Here is a 15,574-nt window from a genome sequence, read left to right as displayed (position 1 = left end):
GATGAGGAGAGCCGCCGGGACAGATGTGAGTGTTTGTAAAGCAGGGATCTTCAGGTTTCAGGCCCCAGGGCCCCGATCTGCAAAACATGGCCACCGTGCAGAACATTTGTCCCCCCTGATCATTGCTGATCAGACTGAGAACTGACCTCCTGTGTACTTCTCACTTGGGTTTCCTTGACCAGAGGCACCACAGGTTTTTCTTAATCAGGAGAAATAAGAAGAATTCAGTACTACCACTGATTGTGCCCTTGCTGCACAGGTCCTCTGGGCAGCAGACGCTGAGATGAGAAGGGGACACCAGTGGCATAGCAGGGGTAATGTCTGTAAGAGTTTGGGCAGCAAAGCCTTTAGACCAGGACATGGATTGAACACCTGGGAAAGGAAATGGGGGAGGAAGCAGGATTGGCAGAGAGTGACCCCAACAGCAATGCAGAAGTGACAGCCAGCCCAACCAACCCAAGAGGGGGCTCTGCAGCAAAGATGGTCTGTTCCAGGACAACCACATTGGCCAGGCCCTAAGAGCCCCATGCACTCAGTCATTGCCTGGGGCTGCCCAGGAAGGACGTGGTCTCAGGTCAGAGGCTGAGATAGATCCTGGAGGGGCTGCTTTTGGAGGCATAACACCTCCATGGCTGCTACTGTATTATTCTACCTGCTGTCTCACTGACTGTCTAACTGAGGTCCAGGGAGAACATCACCCAAGTATACATAGCCAGTATGCTGTGGGCAGAATACAGACCTGCTTTCAGACAGACCTGCTTTCAAAGCTCCGTCCTCTTCGAACCATCCAGGAAGACAGCAAGTAGGAGGAGGAGATGGAATCTCTTGGGATCCCAGAAGGATGGGCAGGACAGGGGCCCCTGGGAATAAACACCCCAGGAGGAGGGAACTGTACAGTCTCCCACACAGTCATCCCTCCTGGGAGAGCAAGGGATGGCCTTCAGCACCTCTGTCTGGTGTTGGAGCCTGACTTGTTAGCCACCACTCAAGCCTGACACATGTTGGTGACGCAAGTGGGTGCCTTGAGCCTGATGGGGCGTGGGGGGGCTACTCAGTAACTCCATCAGAAACACCAAGTGGAGCGTGTGTGGGGCTCAGCCAGCCCATCCTGAGAGCAGTTCAAGCTCTGGCACCCTCCAGAGTCTGTCCCATAACTTCTCTCAGCCTCCCCAGCCCCTCTATCTACTCATTTAGGAACCATACTCCACAGAGGGGGCCCCCTTCCTCTTCTGTTCCAGGAATGGTGCTCGGGGCCGCAGACACCCCTGGGAGAACACAGAGCCTATGTTCCTGAGAGATACTTTCAGGCTGGTGTGAGGAGTGCTCCGGGGCTGGAGGTGTGCACGGACTGAAAGGCAGGGTAGCTATTCCAACCTTTACAACTTCCCGTCAAGGGTCTGCCATGCCTTCACACAGGGACACTTGGTCAGCAGGCAGCTAGCAGTAGACGCAGAAGGGCTATGAATGAAGACCAGCTTCTTCCCAGTCCCATGTTTCTGAACATGACACCTTACACGGTGCCTGCCCTCACCTGAAACTTCTGGGCACCCCAGTTTGGCTCCGACTCAGCCTGTAGTACACAGCCTGTGTTCCGCTCTCTCCTCCAGCCTCCCAGAGCTGCTGAAGCAGTTGAGAGCCTCACCGCAGAAGCACTGTGAAACCATCACCGATGAAGCCCGGGACAGACCCTTCCAGCCCTGGAGGTCTACACACCACACAAGTCCAGCTCATATCCTGCACATTCAGCTGGAAAACACACGGACAGGGCACAGGGATCTCTCCAAGTGAACGGAAATGAATTAGATTGTGCCTTTCTCAGGCTCTGGAGTCTGTGGTCATCAGAACCCAATGTCCATTCTTGAGCTGCTCTCAGAGAACTTACACAGACACCCAGGAGGGCGGCATCTAACCCCTGAGCCAGGGCTTCAACAGGGGAGCAGAGGGATGGAAAGACTGTCAGCCTGGCATTCTTCCCAGCCCAGCCCAGCCACTTCCTGCGGGGTCTTGCACAGACCACTTAGTCTCGGCAAGCTTCAGTTTTCCCTTCTGCATAATAAGGCTAATCGTGTTTTCCAAATTAAAAAACTAACGTACAGAAAGTTCTTCATTGCCTTGAATCACCGGATTATTCCAAGGTTGAGTGAGGAATAAATACAAAATGTTTATGTCAGCTCTACTTCAATAAAAAAGGGAAAAGATCATCAGCAATAAAAAAAAAAAAAGATCATCAGCAATAAAGAAATCATCAGCAATAAAAAAATAATAAAATTCTTTTATTAAAAAATTTTAATAAAAAATATGTTAGATACAAAACAAATCATGCTTATTGAAAATAGGATTATCTACTATTTGCCAGTAACTCTTCATAAAATAGTCCCGCAGAATGATTTCTATTTTATTAAAACATTTACAAACCCGTTATTTGATCTTTCAACCTGATCAAGGAAACATTCTGTAACTCCATTTTACAGAGCTGTAAACTGAGATTTAAGTGGCCAGCCGCCAGCTGCCTTGCTCAGGGTCCCACTGCCCCACAGCCAAAAGACTGACCCTTTCTCCCGATCTTTCATCCCACAAACCTGGCCTGTTTCCCTGTGTTCTCCTGACCCCCATCTCTCCATTACACAGCTCTGTGAATTCCAGAAGACCAGAAATCCCATTTCCTATTGTGTTTGGAAACTTGGAGAACAGGTCGTTAAAAGGACAGGCCTCTGGTCATACCTAGGCCAGACTAAGAGGAGGAACCAGTTCCTGTCACTGAGCCAGTCTTCCAGATGATGCTCCGAGGGGAGCTTGGCAGCCTCTCAAGCAGCTGGGTCGACTCTCACACACACCCTGAGAAGCGGGCTTAGGAATAAACTCAGTTTACGGAAAAGAGCAGTTCAATGCCAAGAAGGAAAAGGAATGCGCCAGGGTGACGTGCAGAGAGCGCTGAGGTTGAAGCCCCAGCCCAGGCACGGACCCTCAGAGAGGCCACATGGAAGTCACGGCTCTCTTCTGACCTCAGTTTGTTGCCTCATGGTTTTCCTTCAGTTTACTCAGAGACCAACCACAGGGCCAGCCCCTCACAATATCCACGAGCTTGGCCTCTTACAGAACTCTCGTCCCCGGTGGCTCTCACATTCTAGGGTTACTGGTGATCTTCCTAGAAGCTGGAAGACACAGAGCCCATGTGAGTTTTTGGGTCCCCTCTGGGGCCTTCCTGCCGCCCGAATACAAGGTACCAATGCAGGGGCCATTCGCCAGTCTCCTGCTCCTCACACAGTGCAGGGACGAAGCCTGATTATGGTGCATACCTAGAATCTGAAGGTGAGGCTATAAATGGATTCTGGACAGGAAGGGGTAGGAGTGGGGGTGAGGGGCCAGCAGGTCCGAAAGTGTAACATCCCCACCACAATGAGGCTGGGATTCTTGCCTTTCAGTAGGCCCAGATCCTCTCGGACAAAGGTGGCTTCCTACAGGTGGGGGCGGGGGGGGTAGGGGAGGGCTTCTAAACAATGCTGAGGTTCACCTGTGCAGTGGTAGCCCCTCTCCACCTACCTCCAGTCTCTGCACACCCTCAGTCCCCTTCCTGCCCTCCCAGAGGGTAGGACCTCCCACGCAGTGGCCACAGAGCCCTGCCTCAAGACCTTGCCAGAGAAGCAGCATAGTTAGGACCCTCCCTCCCCAAATGTCACTTCATTCACACCAAAGGTCTGGACTGCTCATATATTCTTAATAAAGGCAATCCAGATTTCTCCACAGTTTCTTCAGAAACTGACCACTCGGGGGGAACCCAAGGGCTGACCCTCCCAAGCCCACAGACCCCTATAATTTACAAAGCGCTGGTTATTGATATTTCCACTTATAAAAGAGTCAACTAGGGCTTGCTGGCCCCAGAATTCATGCTCTTACTCATGCCTCTGTATTGTCTTCTGTCTCAGACAGTGTCCAGTAAGGAAACAGAAACGTGACATGAATAAGGACAGAGTAATATAAAAAATTATTAACTATTAACAGGGAGAGCAGGAAGGAAAGATCTGTTTCGTGTTCTGAGTTCTATCTACTGTATAACGTACAATGCTGTGGAGACAAACAAGCTTGCATATTTTTCAAACCCCAGGTACTGTGCTGAGGTGTTGGAAATTCGGCAGGGAACAATATAGACCTAGCTCCTGCCTTCACGGAGTTCAGAGTGTAGGAAAAATGCCTCATATCATATGGGGAAACATTGAGAAACACCAGCTTAGACAATTAAACTAAGTGGGACCCGTTAAAATCACCTGGAATTCGTGCAAAAAGGGGGCTGGCATATCTGAATCCCACCCCAAGCCCAGTAAATCAGAATCTTGGTATATGCTCAGGGAACACCTGGCACAAACACCTTAGTCTTACTGGGCTGATTAGGGGACAGGGTTCCCAAGGAAAGCCTTGTAAAAGACGAATACTAGAAGAGCTCACCATTATTGCATGCTAACCAGACTCAGGACCTGGTACTCAGCATTCCATATGTGTTATTTTATCCGGCAATCTGTTGCCATAACATTTGCTAATCGGGTCAAACTTCTGAGTTATTACTATGCTCCCAGTTTGTTAATTATTGAAATGAAGCAGAGAAATAGTCTGCCCAAGTTCACAGTAACAGAACTTTTAGCCAGTGTGTTATACAGCTGTCTAATATGGTCTCTGAAGTCAGTGGGAATTTTCCCAAAACAATGCTCTCTTCTCTCTACCCTTCTGCTCCTTGTGCAGCTCTTCCTCTGACTGGCTGATGGAACAGCATGTGCAAAGGCCCAGAAGAAAGAGCACAGATCGCTCAAGGTGGCTGAGGAACAAAGAATGCTAATTAATGAAGCTAGATCATGAATGCTTAAGGTCACAAAATCTATACCCAACAGGCTAATGTTTTCACCCTCAGTCTAGTCCTCTTGGCCCACCTAGAAATGTGTTTGTCAATTCCCTATACTGAATGTTCCCATCCTTGCTTAATACCATAGCCATGGCATAAAGACACTTAAGAACCCAAAGTCAGGAAATTGGCAAAGGTCACCTTCCAAATACTTCAAACTCCCTTCCAACCCTGGGGAACCCCAGCGCACCGCTACTGCTGCTCCTCAACCCTTCTTCCACACCCCCACTCTACCTGGGTATACCTTTTAGACAACAGCCTGTGATCCAATCCTAACTTCTTACATTTCCCTTCTGTGTCCTTCTTCAATTCACAGAGCAATTTATATGATTCATAATTCCCAAAGGTGCTTAGAAGTCATCGATGGGATTGGGGGTGGGGAACGGCACCTGTGTGGCTCAGTCAGTAGGGCGTCTGACTCATGATTTGGGCTCAGGTCATGTTCTCAGGGTTGTGGGATGGAGCCCCTGGTCTGGCTCCAGGCTCAGTGAGGAGTCTGATGAGATTCTCTCTCTCTCTCTGCCCCTCCCTCTGCTTTCTCTCTCAAAATAAATAAATAAATAAATAAATAAATAAATAAATAAATAATCTTTTAAAAAAAGAGAGAGAGAGAGACAGAGAGATCATCAACTGGAACCCCAGGCTTTTATGTGGAAACTAAGGCCACAGGTGGCAGCTATGTGAAGAAGAATATGCAACCGCCTCTGCAGGCCTTTGAAAAATATTTCAACCCTTTTCCACCACACTCATTCATTCCTTCATTCATTCAATACCCACTTATGAAGACACAGGCACTGCTCTTCACAATTAGAAGCTAGCTAGAAGCCACCACCTAACAGCCCAAAGGTGTAATTCTTTTGATCCACTAGAATATTTTTTTAATTAATTATTTATTTTTTAAAATTTCTTTTCAGTGCTCCAGAATTCATTGTTTATGAACCACACCCAGTGTTCCATGTAATACATGCCCTCCATAATACCTACCACCAGGCTCACCCAACCTCCCACCCTCTGCCTCTCTAAAACCCTCAGATTGTTTTTCAGAGTCCACGGTCTCTCATGGATTGTCTCCCCCTCCAATTTCCCCCAACTCCCTTCTCCTCTCCATCTCCCAATGTCCTCTGTGTTATTTGTTATGCTCCACAAATAAATGAAACCATATGATAATTGACTCTCTCTGCTTGACTGATTTCACTCAGTATAATCTCTTCCAGTCCCGTTCATGTTGCTACAAAAGTTGGGTATTCATCCTTTCTGATGGAGGCATAATACTCCATAGTGTATATGGACCACATCTTCCTTATCCATTCATCTGTTGAAGGGCATCTTGGTTCTTTCCACAGTTTGGTGACGGTAGCCATTGCTGCTATGAACATTGGGGTACAGATGGCCCTTATTTTCACTACATCTGTATCTTTGGTTTAAGTACCCAGTAGTGCAATTGCAGGGTCATAGGGAAGCTTTATTTTTAATTTCTTGAAGAATCTGCACACTGTTCTCCAAAGTGGCTGCACCAACTTGCATTCCCACCAACAATGTAAGAGGGTTCCCATTTCTCCACATCCTCTCCAACACACATTGTTTACTGTCTTGTTAATTTTGGCCATTCTAACTGGTATAAGGTTGTATCTCAATGTGGTTTTGGTTTGAATCCCCCTGATGGTTAGTGATAATGAAAATTTTTTCATGTGTCTGTTAGCCATTTGTATGTCTTCATTGGAGTGTATGCTCATGTCTTCTGCCCATTTTTTGACATGATCATCTGTTTTATGTGTGTTGAGTTTGAGGAGATCTTTATAGATCCTGGATATCAGCCCATTGTATTGTCATTTGTGAATATTTTCTCCCATTCCATGGGTTACCTCTTTGTTTTGTTGACTGTTTTCTTTGCTGTGCAGAAGATTTTGATCTTGACGAAGTACCAAAAATTTATTTTTGCTTTTGTTTCCTTTGCCTGTGGGGACATATCTTGAAAGAACTTGCTGTGGCCAATGTTGAAGAGGTTACTACCTATGTTCTCCTCTGTGATTCTGATAGATTCCTGCCACATATTGAGGTCTTTCATCCACTGCGAGTTTATCTTTGTGTATGGTAAGAGAATGGTCAAGTTTCATTCTTCTACATATAGCTGTCCAATTTTCCCAGCACCATTTATTAAAGAGACTGTCCTGCTTTTTCAAAGATTATTTGACCATAGAGTTGAGGGTCCATATCTGGGCTCTCTACTCTGTTCCACTGGTCTATGTGTCTGTTTTTATGCCAGTACCATGCTGTCTTGATGATCACAGCTTTGTAGTAAAGCTTGAAATCAGGCAACGTGATGCCCCCAGTTTTTTCTTTTTCACTATTTCCTTAGCAATTCAGGGTCTCTTCTGATTCCATACACATTTTAGGATTGTTTGCTCCAGCTCTTTGAGAAATGCTGGTGGAATTTTGATTGGAGTTGCATTGAAAGTATAGATTGCTCTAGGCAGTATAGACATTTTAACAATGTTTATTCTTCTGATCCAAGAGCATGGAATGATCTTCCATCTTTTTGTGTCTTCTTCAAATTCTTTCATGAGTGTTCTGTAGTTCCTCGAGTACAGATCCTTTACCTCAAATTCTCCAAGAAAATTTTCCCAATCTGGTGAATGGAACCAGCATTCATATCTAGGAAAGGTCTCTCTTCAAGATCACTAGAATATTTTTAATTTTAAAATTAATGGACATTTAAAATCAGCTTTTCATAAATATACAGGTATTTAGAAATAGCCAGATGTTTGTCTCCTTCTAATTAGACCTGGCCACACTTCCCGAACCTGAAAACTTTTTGCACTGGGGCCCAGTCCTCAGCCTCATGCCCAGCCCTGCCCTACGATCCTCTCCCATCTTCCCCACACCTACTCCAGTGTCCTGGGAACCTTACCCAGGAGCTCTTAGGTGATTTTTACATAAGCTTATTCCCTCTGTGATAGCACTTCCTACACTTAAGTGTGCATGAGTTGCCTGTGAAAATCCTGATTCTGATTCCGTATGTCTGGGATGGAACCTGAGATTCTATATTTCTAACAAGCTGACAGGTGATCCTAGGGTTGCTGGTCTGGTCCAGGAATTCCCAAGAATACCTAGCTAGCTTTCTTAAATGGTTTTTACATAGGTCCAGGACACATTTTCTGCCTCCTGTTTGCCTATTTCACTTCAATCTCTTTTTCTGGACAAAGTGTAGCTATGCCCTCCTACAGAAAGCCTTCCCTGACTGTCCAGGGTAACTTAAACCTGGTCCTCAACTCTCAAACCCCTTTGTGCTTTCCTGTGTCCAAAGGAAACAAGTGAATGTGACCAGCATGAGGTGTTCCCTGTCGAGTGGCTGAGGACAAGGAGTCTGCTTCTGGGGCTTTCTTATCACTGGCACTGTTCAAATTTCTGTTTAAATAGTGAAATCTGTCCTCTCATTCATTAATCTAGCTCAGTGGGTGGAGAAGTGCCTGAGATCTGCAGCAGAACTGAATTCAAATCCTTACTCACTAGGTGAGAAGGACACTTTACACAGGCTGTCTCGGCTCTCTGTGTGGATTCCTTTTATCAGTAAAATGAGTACACAAATACATGCTTCCTCTAAGTATGAAATTAAATCACACATCTAGCCCAGTTCCTGGCACACAGCTCACCCCCTTGCCTGGGTGCCCCAAGGCTTGGACAGAAGCAAAGGCTGATCGGAGCATACCTTAGAGCAGACAAATTTGAGTGATTTCAGATTTACACAGCCTTCCCAGGGATGCTTACAGCCCAGGGGCCCATCGCGTGTATCTGCTCTTCTGATCACAGACAGGACCCGTACCATGAGGGAAAGGCTGCAACCTTGGGGCAGTGGAAGCAAGACCAGTGTGGTCTTAGGCCTTGTCATTTCCAATTGTCAAATTTAGGATTTCAGCTGCACCTCTCAGCCTCTTTCCTACTGGTGATAGAGGGCCTTCCCTCTTGTCTTTCTCTCCTCCTTACCTCTCCCTGCATCCCTCCCTGCCACCATCCATATGCTAAGCTAATCTTGACTTGGGTAACCTTGACTTAGGTAACAAGGTGTTCCAGAAAGGGTAACCCTTCTAGAAAGAGTAACGGTCAGGGATCCAGAAAGTTAGGGATCCAGTTCTGTCTCTGCCACTGACAGTCTGTCTGCCCTTAACTTTTCCAGGCCTGGTGTACTCATTATCAAGAGCTGCATAACAAAACACTCCCAAATTTAGCAGCTTCAAAACAACTAACATTTATTGTATCCCCTAGATTCTGAACATTGGAAATCCAAGGGCAGTGGAGCTGGTGGTTCCAGCCCAGGATCTCTCTCGAGGCTGCAATCACCTGGAGATTGGCCCACAGCTGGAGGACCTGCTGTCATTTATAGCTCACTCATGTGGCTTTTGACAGAAGCCTCAGTTCCCGGCCACATCAACCTCATGACGTGACAGCTGGCTTTCACCAGAACAAGGAATCTAAGAGAGAGCAAATAAAACCTCCACAAAAACCAGTCTTTTATAACCTCCTGTCAGAAGTGACATACCATCACCTCCACCATATGCTCTTCACCAACCACGTATACAGGTCACCCCGGACAGTGTGGGAAGGGACTAAGTTGTGACTACCAGGAGGCAGGATCGCTGAGGGCCATCTTGGAGCCTGGCTAGCTGATATAGGCTGAATTCCATACCCCCTAAAATTCATATGTCCACGCCCTAATCCATGGTACCTCAGAATGTAGATACATTTGGAGATAGGCCTTTAAATAGGTTTTAAGGTAGAATGAGGTCATGACAGTAGGCCTTAATCCTTAATCTAGTATGACTAGTATCCTAATAAAAAGAAGACATTTGGACACAGATGGATGTAGCAGAAAGACCATGTAAAGACACAGAGAGAAGCCTACCATCTTTAAGCTAAGGAGAGAGGTCTCAGAAAAAAACCAACCCTGTTTACCTCAGACTTCCAGGCTCCAAATCCACCCAGTCTGTGGCAATTTGTATGGAAGCCCAAGCAAACACATACATTTCCACCCCCAGTGTTGTCCGTGCTAAGTGGAGATGACCCTGCTTCCCTCCCCCAGAACTGCTGTCACATTGACATCTGAGCCAAGTGCCCAGCACAGCACCTGGCCCAGTCCAGACCCTCCATGATGGTAGCCCATCCTACCTCCCCTCAGCCGTAGACAGGGTGGGATTCCATGTCCTTGGGGGTCCCTGCAGGGTGTAGGGCTCGATTCTTCCCAGGAGGAACATGATCCTGTCTGAAAGCCCTTGGGATAATTCTGGAACTCGGCTTTGGAAACGTAAAACAGGTGGTGGTAGGCCAGAGAAACTTTTACCTTTCAGGGCCGCCAGTACCCAGGGACAGATCACAGCATGGGAAGGTTTAGTACCCCTTCTCTCCACCAGGGCAGAAAGGGAACAGGATCACCTCTCAAGCTGCTGTCCTTTGTTCAAGACTTGGCCAACACGGTCACTTTCCCTCTTCTCAACATGCGGATCTGGGGATGGTTGGCGCCATCTCACGGATGAAGCTCAGGCATGTCTGGTAACTGTGCAAGGTCACACAACTATGGCAAGGTCAAGTGGGACTGTGAGCCCAGCTCTGCCTGCTCCAGAGCCCCTGGGCCTTGTCCTCCTGCCCTGCTGCCTCACAGTAGTCCTGCCTTCCAGGACTTACAACCTTGTTCTCCCCTGTGTCCCTGTACAGTTTTCAACACAGAGGAGCTGCTCAATTCCTCTTTGTTGTATAAGTGAAAGAATAGGTGAAAGAAAAGTGCACTGAAGAAAGGAAACTGTGTAGGAGACAGCAAGCCAGTGGTCGTGGGGAAAGGGACATTTCGCCCAAGTCCCACCTTTTCCTGGAAGCCCACCCTGACCACCCTGCTCACAGAGAGATGGCCTTGTGTGTGCCTCTCTGGGGGTGCTTAACTGAGGCTGTCAGCTAGAGCTGTCAGAATTCAGGGGGCAGGGAGGCAGGTCGGGCAGGCAGGTTGAGGGCCCAGAGACTGTACATTCAGGCCCTGGCAGCACTTCACATGGAGCAGGCATGTCCTTGCAGTTTACTTAGCCTTCTCACTCCACACAGAAGGATTCCTAACCTTTCTAGGCTTAGTTTCCATAGGCACAGAGAGCGAAGGTACTTGCCCAGAGTCACAACCGTGAGTACATGCCAGAGCTAGAATTCAAGCCCAAGGCTGGGGGATGCCTGGGCACTTCCCTAGGGCCACGGGGCCCTCAGAGGACAGGCTTCCAGGGCCAGAAGGCCAAGCATGGCAACTGATGGTCAATGCCACAGGGAAAAGCAGCAGGGCCTTGAATACCACGCTAAGGGGGTAGGCCTTTTCTTGAGGGCACTAGGGAGCTGTTGAAAGGTAGAAAGCTATGGGAGCGATATGGATGGTTGAGTGTTTGGGGAAGAACATTGTAGCAGGAACAGGGAAGTACTTGGAGGGGAACTAGATCATTGGTTCTCAGAGTAGCGTTCCCAAATCAGCAGCAGGAGCTTCAGCGGGGAGCTTGTGAGAAACAGTCCCCAACTCACGCCACACGCCGACTGAGAAACTCTGGGGATCGGGCTCGTCCCCTGCTGCAGGGGATCTTGATGTCCCCTAAGATTTGAGAACCACCGGAACAGAGGTCACATGGCCAGCCCGAATTTTATAACACTTCAAAGAACGGTGGGAGCATAAACCAGAGCAATACTAATATTGAATTACCTAGCTTCTGTGTCTTATTTAACCACCATTGTTTAAATCGTGAATTATTGGTAACAACAACCATGCAGGTATAAAGGATGGGCGATACCACTTTCAGATGTGCATATTGAGGATCAGAGAGGTTAAGCAACAGTCTAGGATGACCTCGAAATTTCTCATCCAAACAGGGCACCCTTGAAAGGAAAGGGAAGTGTTGACGATCATTACACCGGGTCACAGGCCGGAGTGGGGACTGTCCAAGGCAAACCTGGATGAATGGTCTCCATGTCTAAAAGCTGAGGCAGTCAGTGTCCAAACCCAGGACCACACAGACTTCCCAGTCTGTCACTGAGAATCCATCTCCCTTTCTCAGCCTGCGGACAGTAGGAGGCCTGGGGACACATGCTTCTGAGTGCCGCCTATCACGGTTTCTCTGCGACATGGGAAGGAGCGATGTGGTTCTTGTCCATCTGCTCCTCGTTAAGGGCTAGGCAACCCGACCTTCTTGTGCTTTATCTTTAGTCCAAAACATAGGCAGTATGTCAGTTTTCCTGGGAAATACTGCAAAGGTCATGTGAGGAGCTGCCCTAGACCCTTCTGGAACAGTCCTCTGACAGCGGCAGCCGCTCCAGGCTCTGATGGGCCACAGCCGCACTCAGAGGCTGTGATGGGCTCTGCATCACGCCACTGCCACCCCCGAGCACTCCATGGTGTGCAAAAGGTTGTGGCCTCTGCTGCTCAGTGCGGGTCCCTGCAGGCCCACACCTGCCCTGCGGGAGGGGTTGCGGTTTCCCACATGGCCAGCAAAGGATCCCAGACACAGGGGAGCACAGCCACCTCCAAGAATGTCTCCAGCTAGTTCCCCTCCCCTCCCAGGTCCAGCTGGGGTCTGACAGTTCCCATTGGCATTTCTTTTGCAATCGTCCACTCTACCATTGATTTGGAAGTAGAAAAACACAGCAATTTGCTTGGAAGACAGTTAAATCTGAATTCACATCATCTTTCCTTCCTTGTTCAAGAGGAGAAAAAAAGGAAGGTCTGATCTTTAATGGCTAGTTTAAATCTATTATTACATGATCTCTAGTTTACGGAGTTGCAAGGATGGAAAAACTGTCCAGTCCAGATTCTTCTGACCGCAGGGTCACTGTCGGGGCGGGGGAGGGCGGGATGGGAGGGGTGGTGGCAGTGGCATCTTGCAGCCGCCGTGGGTCAGGCTCCAGATGGGCACAGGACATTTGTCATGTAACCCCCTCCTGCTGGATGAGAAACCCCAAGTGAACAGGGGTCAAGGACGTCCTTGAGGCCACCCATCTGTTGAGGGGTGCGGCCACAATTCAAGCCCGTCAGATCCCAGAGCCAGGGCGCACAGAGGGCTGTGTACATAAAGCCAGTTCAACTCCATGCCTTGAGTCTTGTGAACCTTCCTCCCATGCCAACTCCTGCAGAGTGGACAGAAGAAAACTAGAGATTTCTCCAACCTTTGCTTGCCCCTAATCCCCCAAACCTCCAGCACCTGCTCTCTCTTCCTCACTCTCAGCTGACGGCCTTTCTTGCCCATACCTATTACTCTGCCACCCCGTCTGTCATAGCAAATGTCTGCCCTGGGCTACGGAGACCAGCGTTTCCCGGGGGTGCCTAGACCTTCACCCTCCCACTCCCCAAGGAACTTGAGGGACTGTCTCTTGAGGGACTATCTCCTTTCCCTCCATCACTGTCAAATCTCCTTTCCCTCTGAAACTATAAAATTTCCGCCTTGTCTTTTCCAACAGCATGTGAGCCTTGCTGTCTCCTTCCCCCTTTATGAAGCCCTGACTTGACCCTTCATGCCCCTCCAGCTGCCGTCCCCTTCCTCCATTCCCTTTATGAAAAGTTCCCCAAACGAGCTTCAGTATCCTCCCCACCTCAAAGTCCTCCCATCAGTTTCACCTGGACCCTCTCCAGGCACATCCCCATCTCACATCTCATGGAAATAACTTTGTCAAGATCATCAATAACCTGCATGCTTGTAAACCCAGTGATGGGACACCTTGACCTAACAGCAATGGATGATACTTAATTACTCCTTCCTCTTTGATGTTCTTTTTTAACTTGTCTTCCAACACTCTCTGGATTTCCCCACCCATCTCACTGATGGCTTCTTCTCTTCTCTCTTCCTCCTGAATTTGGTGGGGAATGGGGGTGGGGAGAGAGGAGATACAGAGCTCCATTCTCAGTGTTTTTCCCATCTTTTCTCCTGATAGATGATATAGACAGATAATAAATAGATACTTGTTCGTGTCATATGAGCCACTGTCATGGTTTTACAGACCACACCCTGACAAGTCCTAACTATTCATCCTTAACCCAGCCTTCTCTGCCAATCCATCTCACATATCTGTCTACTCAGCATCTCTCTAAGATGCGTAATAGATATTTCAATCTCAGCATCTCCGAGTGTGAACTCCCAATCTTCTTCCCAAACCTTGCTGCTTCTCTACTTTTCTTCATCTCTGTTAGAACAACTCAGCCCTGCCAGACTGACAGGCCAGTCGTTCATAGTTGCTCTGCCTTCCCTCCTGGCCTCCTATTCCACATCCAATCCAGCAGGAGACCACACTGGGTTTACCTTCACAGCCTATGGAGCTCCTGACCCCTCGCCAACCCCTCTGCCACCCGCTCTGAGGGGTCAGCGTCTCTAGCCTGGGTTTACGCAACACCCTTCTAGTTGGTCTCCCTGTTGCCAGGCTTGAACTTATGATCCAACCACAGATGAGCTACCAGAATGACCCATTTAGTAAATAAGATGGGGAAAAGCTCGTTCTCTATCCAGAACGCCCATGAGCTCCTCATTCTGCTTTAACCATGGGCCACAGTCCCAATAGTCCTATGTCCTGTCACCCTCTGAGCTCACCACCTGCTGCTCTCCTGGGTCCCTCTGCTCCAGCCACACAGACCTCTGGGAATATTTGCCATTTTCTGCCTCAAGTTTTTGCAAGATATACCCATGGCTTCCACCTTCAAGACTCTAGTCAAACATTAACTTGTCTTGCGGCACCTGGGTGGCTCAGTCAGTTAAGTGTCTGACTCCTGATTTTTGGCTCAGGTCATGATCTCAGGGTGATGAGATCAAGCCCCACACCTGACTCAACACGAGTCTGCTTGGGATTCTCTCTCTACCTCTCCCTCCATCTCTTCCCCAGCACACACATGCTCACGCTCTCTCTCTCTCAAACAAATAAATAAATAAACTCTTTTTTTTTTCTAATGTTAACTTCTCTTTACATTATTAATGGTTCTACCCCAGCATTCTCAGTCCCACCAACTGGCTTTATTTTTCTTACAGCATCTGTCATTTTATTTTATTTTTACGTTTTTATTGTATTAACATTTCATGAATTATTTATTTCAGGGGTACAGGTCTGTGATCCATCTGTCATATGCAATTCACAATGCTCACCATAGCACATACCATCCCCAATGTCCATCATCCAGCCACCCCATCCCTCCTACCCCCCTCCACTCCGGCAATCCTCAGTTTGTTTCCTAAGATCATAAAGATTTTATTTATTTATCTGAGATAGAGAGCACAGAGGAAAAGCGAGACGGAGAAGCATGCTCCCCACTGAGCAAGGAGCCTGACACAGAACTCGATCCCAGGACCCTGAGATCACAACCTGAGCCAAAGACAGATGCTTAACTGACTGAGCAACCCAGGCACCCCAACACCTGTCATTTTAGAACATAATCAGTACCTTCGTGTTTACACTTACAGTTTGCTATCGTATCCCATGATGATGTAAGTTCCAAGAGGGCAGAGGTATTCGCGATTTTGTTCACCAACACGGCCCAGACACCTAGACCCATGCCTGGAGCACAAGCACTTGTTGAATAAATGAGCTAGTGAATGAATGAATGACTCAGAGAGGAATGTCTCTGCCCTGAAGGATTTTGCAGCCTTCTGAGAGGCTCCGTGCCAGGTACCACACATACTGGTCTTTGACCCTGAATCACTTATC

At 48.0% G+C, this 15,574-nt stretch overlaps 2 long non-coding RNA genes across 2 annotated transcripts in view; one reads left to right on the top strand and one right to left on the bottom strand.

Annotated features, from left to right (window-relative positions):
• The first annotated feature begins 2,801 nt into the window (after window positions 1-2,801).
• On the top strand, window positions 2,802-4,833 carry LOC309842164. Its single transcript, XR_014299536.1, has 2 exons — window positions 2,802-3,172; window positions 4,732-4,833. It is a non-coding gene; the product is annotated as an uncharacterized lncRNA (long non-coding RNA).
• A 7,732-nt stretch (window positions 4,834-12,565) lies between these two features.
• The window catches only part of LOC309842165, a 143,476-nt gene continuing 140,467 nt past the window's right edge, over window positions 12,566-15,574 (bottom strand). Inside the window, exon 4 of the long non-coding RNA XR_014299537.1 lies at window positions 12,566-13,018. This is a non-coding gene — a long non-coding RNA (uncharacterized lncRNA). The remainder of the gene's footprint in view (window positions 13,019-15,574) is intronic.

The sequence above is a fragment of the Mustela nivalis genome (assembly GCF_964662115.1).
Source record: "Mustela nivalis genome assembly, chromosome: 10".
Taxonomy (NCBI): Eukaryota; Metazoa; Chordata; class Mammalia; order Carnivora; family Mustelidae; genus Mustela; species Mustela nivalis.
The sequence above is the reverse complement of the archived record's forward strand: the minus strand, read 5'-3'. Positions and strand labels throughout refer to the sequence as shown.